Source organism: Stomoxys calcitrans, chromosome 5 (genome assembly GCF_963082655.1).
Source record: "Stomoxys calcitrans chromosome 5, idStoCalc2.1, whole genome shotgun sequence".
Classification (NCBI taxonomy): domain Eukaryota; kingdom Metazoa; phylum Arthropoda; class Insecta; order Diptera; family Muscidae; genus Stomoxys; species Stomoxys calcitrans.
The window spans coordinates 116214092-116227115 of record NC_081556.1 but is presented as its reverse complement, the minus strand read 5'-3'; the positions used below and the strand labels follow the sequence as shown (position 1 = coordinate 116227115).

General features: G+C 39.0%; 1 protein-coding gene across 1 annotated transcript in view; it reads left to right on the top strand.

Moving 5' to 3' along the window:
• The first annotated feature begins 3995 nt into the window (after positions 1 to 3995).
• Positions 3996 to 13024, top strand: part of LOC106086656 (uncharacterized) — a 193498-nt gene continuing 184469 nt past the window's right edge. Inside the window, exon 1 of the mRNA XM_059368884.1 lies at positions 3996 to 4276. The gene's annotated coding sequence lies outside the window, so the exon portion shown is untranslated. The remainder of the gene's footprint in view (positions 4277 to 13024) is intronic.

The following is a 13024-nucleotide window of genomic DNA, read 5'->3' as shown; positions in this document are numbered from 1 at the left end:
CAATGCACTCCACAGTCTCTGTGGAAGTACGGATACTAATAATAGGGGATACCAAGCTAAGGGCTTGGTTGTATGAAATAGGGGCAATGCCCCTACTTTCTAAAAGCGGATCAAGGATGTTATTGATGCGGAGGGTAGACTGAGGAGGACCTCCGATTATATGGCACCAGTAATGATTGGGATTAGTACATTCAGGATTCGAGAGGGATGAATAGAGGGCGAATGCTCTGGTTGAGGGAGATAAGACCTCGATCTTCCATCCATGGCTCCAAGATGGAGTCAGGGACTGGATTGGGGTTCTACTCCAACGCACTCAACATCGGTATGTTTGTGAGACAACCAGATGAGTGTACGGCCTTTTCGGCAGAGGTCTGTGCCATTACAGTAGCCGCAAGAGAAATTCTGGTAAGTTATCTACCCAGGATCTACTCAGGATTTATATGAGATCGAGGTGTGTGGCGGATTGTTTGGACTCCCTGAGTAGGCTAAGGGTCCACGGTGAGACGCTGATAAGGGTTCCCGGATATGAAGGGTTTCCGGGGATTGAAGGGGGGCGGGAGGAATGCACCAGGAGGGTTCGTCTGCGTCGGGCGAACCAGTCACTGGACTAGCCTACGTGTCATTTGTCGGACTCCTGAACATAGGAGAGGAGATGGCCAGATGGTCCACTGACCCCTCGGTGGATGGTTGCCAGACCGCTAAGGCGCTTTGGCCTGTCATCGACAGCAGGAGTACAAAGGAGTTACTGGTGTTCGATAAGAAGTTGCTAAACACATTCACAGGGATCATAACAAGACACTGTGTCATAGGCCGCATGGCGGCTCGCATTGAAATCTGCTCTCCTCACGTCCGGTTTTGCAGGGACTCAAGCTCTTTTCTGCGATCTGGGTGATCTTGCAAACGTACCTCTGGGATGTACCCTTGAGATTTGTGCAAAGGTATATACGTGCTTGCGTGAGGGATAGTCATTTTTGGTTCTCCATTCATCCTGTTTCTTTTATACGTATTTAAATAAACTCTGGATATGCTTCGAGATCCCACATCTTTTTTCTCTTTTCTTTCTTTTTAGGGTCTCACAATGGGCCAAACTGGAGTCCGAGTGAACATACCTATAGTTGGCAATCTATTCAAGCCAACCTAACCTGTCTAGGTATTGTGGTTTTCCAGTGAATAGTAATTAGTATTGTGAACACTCAAGCACGAAGAATTTTTTTTATACCCTACACCACTGCTGTGGTGTATGGGTACCCATACCCATAGACCTAGAATCATTTTCTGATTCGATATAGCTATGTCCGTCTCTCTGGCTGTTTGCTTGTCTATGTTTATGCACGAAGTGCACGTGTGTTTTGTGTACGAAGTACAGGTGGCAATTTTTGTTCGATTGTCTTAAAATTTGATACAGGCATGTTTTTTAGCCTATAGTCAAAGTCTATTGAAATTGGGGAAAACGGTTCAGATTTGGATAAAGCTCCCATATATATATTTTCATCCGATTTGAGCTTATATTTTAATAAAATAGTCATTTGCCAAGCGGCACGAAGGTTGCTCCTGAGAGTGATCTCAACATTACTGATGAATTTCATCGAAATGAGATCCGATTAAGATGTATCTCCCATAGATATATACCGCCTTTGCATGCGTTCGTGGCCCACACCCGAAAGGCTGCAGACAATTCTGGCCTTCATTGCCGAATTGTCTGCTCTTTCATTCCTCCTTACTCCGCCGTGGTCTGGCACCCAACGATGCGGATCGTGTCATCGTCAGAGAAGAATTAATCTCCTTCTTACACTCCTAGACTGTTCGTGACCTTAATGTCCTGGTTGTTATTGCTCTGATGGCCAGTTTACTGTCCGTAAAGATTTAACACTCGACGTCCTCGCGTTAACACCACACCACCTTACGCATTCCGTGATCACCCGGATCTCAGACTGCAGGACCGTATTATGGTCAGGCATTCCATTCCCCCAGGCCCAATATGTCCTCTAGCTTTGATCCTTCCATGTAAAATGATCTTTCATACGGCAATACAAGGGTTCTGCCAGTCCAAGACTGTGCCGCTGGCAGCAGTGCCCCGCACTCGACCTCAAGTGTCGTCTCAGGTATCCGCTCGGAAACCTGTTCCCTTGCTTCTAGGTTTCCTATCGTCGCTTCGATTATATGAGTTGCTCCCATCCTCAATCCACTCTTCCATCGCCTTAAGTCTCATAACCGCAGTGGTTGTCTCACATTTAATCTGTATGTCAATGGGTCGGATATCCAGAATAGTCTCAGGTGCCATAGTGGACGTTGTCCTCATCGCTTCGCCTATGGCAAGACAACATGTTCTCGGCACCTGTTGTATGGTCCTTTTGTTTTACTTTTTCTCCATAGCAGTCCACCAAACTACTGAGACGTAAGTGAGTATTGGTCACGCTCCTGTAGAGCCAGTGGACTATCCTCGGATTTAGGCCCCACTTCGAGCATACGGCCCGTCTACATAGTGCCCAACATCTGTGAGCCTTATTAGTACGTTCCTGAATGTGACACTTCCAATGAAGTTTCCTGTCCAAGATCACACCTAAGTATTTGACCTTGTCAAATATCGAAATCGTTTTATGAGGAAACGTGGCGAGTCAAATTGGCCCATCTTTGTCTTCCTCGTGAACAGGCATATTTCTGTTTTCTCTGGGTTAACATTGAGACCTCGGGGTCTAGCCCAGTCATATGCCATATGCAAGACCTATTCGGCCATCCTGCATAGCTCATTCGGATCCTTACTCCATAGAAGTATTATAACATCGTCTGCATAGCAAAGAGGTTCAAATCCCTCCTCAGCCAGCATCTGTAATAGGTCATTTATGGTGGTCACCCATAGGAGTGGTGATGCCTTGTGACACTTTCCTCCTTATGCCATGGGACATACAATTTATCCACCTGTTCCTTAGCATATGGTTTATCCAGTTTCTAAAGAACGGGTCCACCCGGTACTGGTCTAAGGATTGGATCAGTATGTCGGTCCGCACATTGTTAAAAGCCCCCTCGATGTCAATGCATACCGCCAGGGTGTACGTTTTGGCATCGAAGGATTCTTCTACTTTATACACAACCTAGTACAGGGCAGTCTCCACCGTGTTTCTCTTGACATAGGCACGCTGTTTGTCATGTATAAATTTGGACATATATCTTTTGTCCAAATTTAAAATTGTAGGGAAGGTGTAGGGTATTATATAGTCGGCTCTGCCCGACTTTGTCTTTCCTTACTGTTTTTTTTTTTATTTTCTCTTTCTGTGAGATGTGGGGTGACAACAATATGCATTATTTTTACGAATATTTTCATAGGCAATGAAAATGGCATTCAAACCGTTCTCCGGTTCGAATCGGTCCATAACCTGATATGGCTCCAAAGTATGGCAATTTTTATCCATTTGCCTATTAAGCGATACTGGACAAAGAACTTGACAAATGTGATCCATGGTGGAGGGTATATAAGATTAGGCTCGGCCCAACTTAGTCGCTCTTACTAGTTTTTGTTTCATTTTCTTTTTTTTTTTTGAATATTTTTAGATTCGTTTTTTTATTTTGATCAATATTGCACTCTTTTTTATTAATTTTACATTTTATCAAATAACCCTCTTAGTCTTAGTTTTCCGTCATCTATAATTGTTAACACTAACTCTTGATGAGAGCTTATTTCAATATAAAATCTTAACTCTTGTTTTTTCCCAGAGTAACTTGTTGCAAATACTCTTGAAACTTGGTAAGACCGGTTTTCTACTGTAAAACAAACATTCGCTCGAATGAAACGTCCATATAATGCTAATGCCCAAGTGGTCTTATAAGAGAATTTAAAAAAATAAGAAGACAGCTAGCTAGCAACAAGTATAAGTCATGAGTATCATTGTCATTGTTATTGTTGTTGCGACGACGCTATGCTCAACTCAGTCTGAGACTCTGGCTCTAGCCAAGTTGTGTGTGAGTATTGTGTGGTTTCTGGCGGTGGTTTAACGTCTTGTGGCACGAGCAACAAACCTTAGTCTGAGCCAGGTTGGTGTAGCGAGCACAACGTATACGAATTCCATTAAGCGCGCGTTTCTTTCCCGGGCAGTTTCTGTGTTGGATTTTTTCCGTTTACTGCCGAGCGCTGGTCGTGGTCTGCACAGAAACATGAGTTTTTGTTAAGAGCAAAATTAGAAAAAAAAACACAAAATTACAAAAAAAAATCAAACTAAAGTTTGGCCCACAAGATCATTCAACATATTTGCAATCATAGCAGTTTAAATAAAATAATTAAAAGGTGTGTGTTTTTTAATAAAAAGAATTTTTTAAACAAATTTTAGGGCTGTTATAAAATATTGGCAAATTTTGGTATGCCTCTATACGAATTGCCGTTTTTTTTCTCTGATCACAAAACAGGAAATGTTTGAGTGTGTATCGGTTTGAAAGTGCTAACAAATTGCTAAGCGGTTTACCTCTCTTGCCTGGTATATGTGAGAAGCTTGTTTTGAGATTTTGCACTGCTGTTATCTTTGACTGTGTGCATTTGTCGAAGGTTGTGTGTGTGTGTGGTGGAGTGTGTAGTGTGTAGTGGTGTTAGTATTAATGTGTGCTAACCTTGCTTTAAAGCAGGGCTCTTTGGTTAACTCGTCGTTGTGAGTTATTTCAAAATTAACAAGAAAACGAAAAAAGATTGAGATTGTATGATATCATATTGGCAAATATTTGATAAGAATATGAAATGCATTCGGCTTAACCAAAAAAAACAAAACCAAAGAGGATTAAAGAAAGCAGCCAATAAGGCAAAGAATTCTATGGAATCTGGAGAAAAAATAAAAAGAGTGCTGAAGAAGGCCAAAATCTATATTAACTTAACAAAAAGTTTTCTATAACAAAAAAAAAAGAAAAACGAAAATAAATTGAGTATAAAAAAACGCAGAGGAGGAAATGTCATATACACCTAAATAAAATAAAAAAAAGTACAAAATAGCAAAACGTGATATATCAATTTTTGCAAATTAAGGGAACCTTTCCAAAAAAATATATAACACAAAACTAAATTATGCAAATTTTTCCCTACAAATGTCTATATTAGGCAAATGTGCTTTTTCAAGTCAGTTCAGATGTCTTTTCATTTGGAAAAAACATAAATCTGCATGAACTAACCGACATAGATTGTTATTAAAGTGTTGACTACAAATGCGGGAGTAGTGCCAAGTATTAAGCAACACGTTTGTTTCTTAAGTCTTTCGTTTTTTGTGGATTACCTTCTTCTGCTATTTATGGTTTTGGCAAGCTTAATAAGTATTTTTTACCATTTTTTTTTGATATGATTAACTTTTAAGTGTTTCTATTTTCTACGTCATAAAAAAATCAGCCGACTTTTAAGAAAATAGTAAACTGGAAATTATAAACAAAGTAAAACAGGGGATATAGCAAAACAACAACCTAATCTTTAGTGTTTTAATTTTCATTGGTTAACAGCGGCATGGTCTGGACCTGTGTTCGCTAAATATACGATCCCAATGTTATCGGTGTTATAACTGTTTGCTTAAAAATTCATAAATAGTTATGAAAACATCCGATAATAGTTTTGTTTCTTAAGTCTTTTGTTGCTGAGTATGGAGCTAGCATTTCCGATGGTTTTTCGCAAGCTAATTTTGTATTTGGTTATCACATTACCGCACAGATATTAATCACACTAAAGTTTTATTGCAAATAAAGTGAAGACATTTGCTTTGTGAAGTACGTAAACGGAACATGAAAGGTATAACGAATAACAAGTAAAAGGGTGATAAGTTCGGCCGGACCAAATCTTCGATGGCCACCACTATGGATGCCGTTAAAAATGTACCCTTATTACCTGAGTTCGTATTTGAATTACTTTGGTCTCAGGAAATCATAACGGGATATCGGTACTTGGGGGACCTATGTCATCATATTGACCGATTCGGATAAAACTTGGCACTGATGTCATAATATAGGGTTTTGAGACAAATTTCAGCCAAATAAGGGAAATATTTAGACTTCTTAAGGCTGAAGAAGTCAAATACGGGAATCGGTTTATATGGGGGCTATATCTGTTAATAGACCGATTCGGATTATAGTTGGCATGGATGGTGAAATTCATAACTCAAGTATTATTTCCAAATTTCGACAAATCGAATGAAAATTGAGGCTTCTAAGGGCTCAAGAAGTCAAAACCGGGGATCGGTTTATATGGGGGCTATAACTGTTTATAAAAAGATTCGGATCATACTTGGCATGAATGTTGCAAATTATAACTCAAGACTTTGTTTCAACTTTCAGCCAAATCGGATGAAAATTGAGGCTTTTAAGGGATGAAGAAGTCAAATTCGGGGATCGGTTTATATGGAGGCTATATCTGTTTATAGGCCGATTCGGATCATACTTGACATGGATATTGGAAGTCACAACTCAAGTATTTAATCCAAATTTTAGTCAAATCGGTAGAAAATTGAGGCTTCTAGGGGCTGAAGAAGTCAAATCCGGGGATCGGTTTATATGGGGGCTATATCTGTTTATAGACCGATTCGGATCATACTTGGTAAGGATGTTGGAAGTCACAACTCTAGTCTTTGCCCCAAATTTTAGTCAAGTCGGTAGAAAATTGAGGCTTCTAGGGGCTGAAGAAGTCAAATCCGGGGATCGGTTTATATGGGGGCTATATCTGTTTATGGACCGATTCGGATCATACTTGCCATGGATGTTGGAAGTCATAACTCAAGTCTTTGCTCCAAACTTCAGCGAAATCGGATGAAAACTGAGGCTTCTAAGGGCTCAAGAAGTCAAATCTGGGGATCGGTTTATATGGGAGCTATATATGTTTATAAACCGATTCCAATCATACTTGGCATGGATGTTGAAAGTCATAACTCAAGACTTTGTTCCAAATTTCAGCCAAATCGGATGAAAATTGAGGCTTCCAAGGGCTCAAGGAATCAAATCCCGGGATCGGTTTATATGGGAGCTAAAGGGTGATTTTTTTGAGGTTAGGATTTTCATGCATTAGTATTTGACAGATCACGTGGGATTTCAGACATGGTGTCAAAGAGAAAGATGCTCAGTATGCTTTGACATTTCATCATGAATAGACTTACTAACGAGCAACGCTTGCAAATCATTGAATTTTATTACCAAAATCAGTGTTCGGTTCGAAATGTGTTCAAATTTTGACAAATTTTGTTCAGCGATGAGGCTCATTTCTGGTTGAATGGCTACGTAAATAAGCAAAATTGCCGCATTTGGAGTGAAGAGCAACCAGAAGCCGTTCAAGAACTGCCCATGCATCCCGAAAAATGCACTGTTTGGTGTGGTTTGTACGCTGGTGGAATCATTGGACCGTATTTTTTCAAAGATGCTGTTGGACGCAACGTTACGGTGAATGAACACATTTCGAACCGAACACTGATTTTGGTAATAAAATTCAATGATTTGCAAGCGTTGCTCGTTAGTAAGTCTATTCATGATGAAATGTCAAAGCATACTGAGCATCTTTCTCTTTGACACCATGTCTGAAATCCCACGTGATCTGTCAAATACTAATGCATGAAAATCCTAACCTCAAAAAAATCACCCTTTATATCTGTTTATAGACCGATTCGAATCATACTTGGCATGGATGTTGAAAGTCATAACTCAAGTCTTTGTTAAAAATTTTAGTCCAATCGCATGAAAATTGAAGCTTCTATGGGCTCAAGCAGTCAAATCGGGGGAACGGTTTCAATGGGGGCTATATCTGTTTATAAACCGATTCCATTCATACTTGACATGGATATTGGAAGTCACAACTCAAGACTTTGTTTCAAATTTTAGTCAAATCGGTAGAAAATTGAGGCTTCTAGGGTCTGAAGAAATCAAATCCGGGGATCGGTTTATATGGGGGCTATATCTGTTTCTAGACCGATTCGGATCATACTTGCCATGGATGTTGGAAATCATAACTCAAGACTTTGTTCCAAATTTTAGTCAAATCGTAAGAAAATTGAGTCTTCCAAGGGCTCAAGAAGTCAAATCCGGGAATCAGCTTATATGGGGGTTATATCCAAATCTGAACCGATATGACCCATTTACAATTCCCAACGACCTACATCAATAAGAAGTATCTGTGATTTCGACGGACGGATATGGCTAGATTGACTCAGCATTTCGAGACGATCAAGAATATATATATACTTAATGGATCGCAGATCAAACGGTACTACAAACGGAATGACTAGGTTAGTACACCCCCCATCCTATGGTGGTGGGTATAAAAAGGCATTAAGTTCGGCCGGGCCGAAATTTGGATACCCACTACCTCAGGTTAATATACTAACCATAAATCTGTTAAAAATATTCCATTTATGAACCCGTAGCAACTATATCAAAATACTGTATCAAAAAATGCCGTTCTAGGACGTCAAGAGACCCATGGAACGCACTGTTCCAACATACAGGAAAATCGGGTAACAATAATGTAAGTCGGAATTTTGGTGTAGTGTCAGCTATATCCAAATATGATCCCATCAGCATCATATTCGGAAAGAATGTGTTGAGGTCTAATACAACTTATTGTACTATTTTCAAATATGGTCCGATCTGAACCGTACTCTGGATAGCGAAGGGCCTATACCCAAATGACAGTGCCAAATTTCAATGAAAGATCGGTAGAGCGGTCTATATGGGGGCTTTATGAAGTTATATCAACTCATTATTAAATTTCAACAAAATCAGATAATACATGCGGCTAGTAGGAGCCTTGGACCTCAAATCGGGCCATCAGTCTATATGGGAACTATATCGAAATATTGTCCGATCAATACAGACGATACGGATGTCGGGGGTTCCAGGACATCTCACTGTTATCCTTCAGCAGAATCGGAATTAAATGCGGTTTCTATGGCTCTTGGACCTTAAATCGATAAATTGCTCTATATGGGGGCTATATCAAAATATTTTCCGATCTAGACCATATTCGATACCGATGATGCGAAAAACTCACTGTGGAAAATTTTAGCAATATCAGGTAATTAGGACATCAGTCTATATGGGGCTATATTAAAACATTGACCGATCTAAATCAAAATCAATACAGTTATCGAGGGCTCTGAGACAATTCACCGGGCCAAATTTCAGTGAAATTGGTCAATAAATGCGGCTTCTCTGGGCCATAGACCTTTAATCGGTAGATCGGTCTATATGGAGGATATATCAAGAAATTGACCGATCTGTATAATACGGACGATACGGATGTCGGAGGTTCCAAGACAACACACTGAGCCAAATTTAAGCGAAATCGGCTAATAAATGCGGCTTCTATGCGACATAGACTTCAAATCAGGACATCAGTTTCTATGGGGCTATATCAAGACATAGCCGGATCTGAACCACAATCAGTACGGATGTCGGGGGTAGTAATGAAATGAAATTACAAGGAAATCGGCTAATAAATGCCGCTTTTATGGGCCTTAGACCTTTAATCGGAAAATCGGTCTATATGAGGGCTGTATCAAAATATTGTCCGATCTGAACCGTATATCATACGGATCTCGAGGGCCATATCGGTTCAGATTTGGATATAACTTCCATATAAACCGATCGTCCGATTTGACTTCTTGAGCCTCTGGAAACCGCAATTCTTATCCGATTTGGCTGAAATTTTGCATTGACTATTTGACTAAAATCTGGAATAAAGACTTGAGTTGTGACTTTCAATATCCATGTCAAGTATGATCCGAATCGGTCTATAAACAGATACATCCCCCATATAAACCGATAACCGGATTTGACTTCTTGAACCACTGGAAGCCGCAATTCTTATCCGATGCATGTAGTGTTCTGTTACAGCTTCCAGTCACTATGATAAGTACGGTACAAATCGGTCTATAACCTGATATAGCTTCCCTATAAACCGATCTCCCGTTTTGACTTCTTGAGCCCCTGGAAACCGCCATTTTTGTCAGATTTAGCTGAAATTTTGCACGTAGTGTTCTGTTACAACTTCCAACCACTATGCTAAGTACGGTTCAAATCGATCTATAACCTGATATAGGTCCCATATAAACCGAACTCTCAATTACCCTTGTTCGGTTCCTAGAAGTTTAAGTTTTTGCGTGGTTAGCAGAAATTTGGTTTTAAGAGTTAATTTTGTGTACATTTTTTGCATAATCCATGGTGGTAGGTTCCCAAGATTCGGCCCAGCTGAACTTAGCATGTTTTTACTTGTAGGGTCGGAAATGGATTTTCCGATGTGTTGCAAAAGATATGGAAAAATGAATGTACCCTCTATCCTATGGTGGTAGGTAAGTTAGATTAGATTTAGTTATGTTGGGTTAGGTTAGATTGGGTTCAAAAAGTGGGTGCGGATATTAATCCTCCCCATGCCACTATGGACATACACTTAAGCCAGTAATCGGCTTGTTGTGCGCTCTACAAATTAACCTCGAAAAAGAAAATCTATGTTGGGAATTTCGTGCTACTTTCATTGTTTTCCATAATAAGCCCCTTAGTTGGTTCATGTCTGGTATTGTGTCCCCATCTATGTGCCGGTGTCTCTTAGCCGCGATAGCCAGGCAATGACAAAGGAAATGTTTCAACATCTCATCTTCCCCCATGCTTTCGCTTGTCGCCTAGGTTTTGCTTTTACATAAGAGAGCTCGTAGTCCTATGTGCCCTGTTATTATACCGATAGCTATACCGACCTTCTTAATTCCTTTTAGTAATAGCATCGTCTTTTCATGATCCGAATATCCCCATCGGATTATCATCGTCCTACCGATCGTTTCACTGTTTCACAGATTCACATGAGAGTAAAATTTCATTAAGGAGCAGGAGCAAACTTCTCACATATCAATGAGTGCTGTCCGATTCAAATTAAAGCCTTCTTTTTATAGCCGAGTCCGACCGGCGTGGTGCAGTGCGACACGCCGGAGAAGTGGAGAAGTTTTTATATGGCTGCCATACCATTTTTTTCAAATGGTTTCATAATTCCCCACAAATGTCGCCAGCATTAGGAGGGGAAAATCACCGCTGAAATTTTTTCTAACATTCTTGCTAGGATTCGAACCCAGGCGTTCAGCGTCATGGACGGACATGTTAACCTCTGCGCTACGGTGGCCGCTCAGATAGAAAGTTATAGACTTATTTGCAATATTTGCGCCGTTTAGCCCACTGTGCGCCGTTTGATTTTACATTTTTATTTAAACAAAACAAAATTAGCTATAGTGGGGGAATATATCCTCTTGAAATCCCACTAAAAATTCACAGCTCATGTTTAATTTACCAATTTAGAAAAAGTTCATAAATTTTAATATTCCTCAATATATCAGTCAGTATTTGATAATACTTCCTTTAATTTCCCCAACACTGTTACAAATACCTCAAAAAACATAGTGTTGCCTTGGGCAAAGTGGCGAAATTGTTTTCCTTTTTTTTGTGAACCAATCTTAAGAAAACAAAAAACATTTTAATAAATTCATATTTTATGCAGTGTTAAAATGAAATGAAATGTTTTCACAACGGTTACATTTTTGTTGATATTCCCCAATAAATGTGGCCACACAGTTAATTAAAATCCCATTTCCTTTTACTGTAGCCACATTTCAATCACCGCTTTCGAGTGTGATAATTTATACAAAGTTGCAAAAAAATAACCAGAGATATGAAATGCTATTTCCTTTATTCCCATATAAATAAACGAGTTTGTTGCCCAAGTCGTTTGTTTATAATAAACAAAAATTCACCAAACAGAAGCCATTGTGGCAAAATGCAAAATATGTAAGCCATATGCAAATGAGCTGCAATTTGGAAATATTGGCAAATTGAAAAGGGAAGGGGAAAAAAAGGTTTTTGAATACGAAGTAGGAAATTGTTAAAAACAATCAGCTCAAAACTGTTTGAGAAAAAATCAACTTTCAATTCATTACATTATTCTTACTTCAATAGCATGGACCTATATTGGGTTGCCCAAAAAGTAACTGCGGATTTTTCATAAGTCGGCGTTGACAAATTTTTTCACTGCTTGTGACTCTGTAATTGCATTCTTTCTTCTGTCAGTTATCAGCTGTTACTTTTAGCTTGCTTTAGAAAAAAAAGTGTAAAAAAAATTACATTTGATTAAAGTTCATTCTAAGTTTTATTAAAAATGCATTTACTTTCTTTTAAAAAATCCGCAATTACTTTTTGGGCAACCAATAGTTCCCTTAAAGTAAAATTCACTGTGGGCCCACAGTTTTAGTAACTCACAGGGAGACCTACTATTTAGCAGCATTTACTGCAATCACTTACAAAAATCTCAAAATCAAAAGAGATTTAAAGAAACCCTTGGCAATATACATACATGTGTCGCCACAAATCGATGACGTCTATTGCCTTAAAGTTGTTGTCTACTTGTTTGTTTTTGCTGTGATGACGCCAAAACGTAATCTTTATTAAAACTTTAATGTGACTGCATGAATTATGAAGCGAGACTTTGGCGAAGAAGAAGAAGAAGAAAAGTCTTGGCTTTGATTCATATATTCTCAACACGTTTGTGTCTTAAGTCTTTTGATTTCAATGAACTAATTCCTATGACAGGTTTAGTTTTTTTTTTCTGTATTCTTGCAGAATATGTCTGGCAAAGACTTCAAAGGTTTACGGTTATTCATAGTGTATGTTTGGTAGTGGTGTGTTTTTGTTGTTGTGTGATGTCATTCCACAAAAAAAAGAAGCTTTTCAATGATATTAGATAATACAGAACATGAGATGAGTCTTACAAAGAATTAAAATTATGTGCGTAGGCTCAAGATACCCGTTTGGTTAAGCAACTTAAAGCAGATTAGAAGTTGGTGGTATGGAGGCAATATTACTATATTGAGATAAACTCTAATAGTTGTAGTAGTTCTATAAGCATTATGGAAGACTTCCAAAAAATTTTTTTTATAAACTGACAGAAACTTTGCTACAACAAAATCAGAAGGGATAAAGAAAAGTGTGGCTGGAATATAGAACATTGTGTGAAGGAGAAGCTACCAATTCACAGCTTCATTCATGGCTTTGCATCACAAAT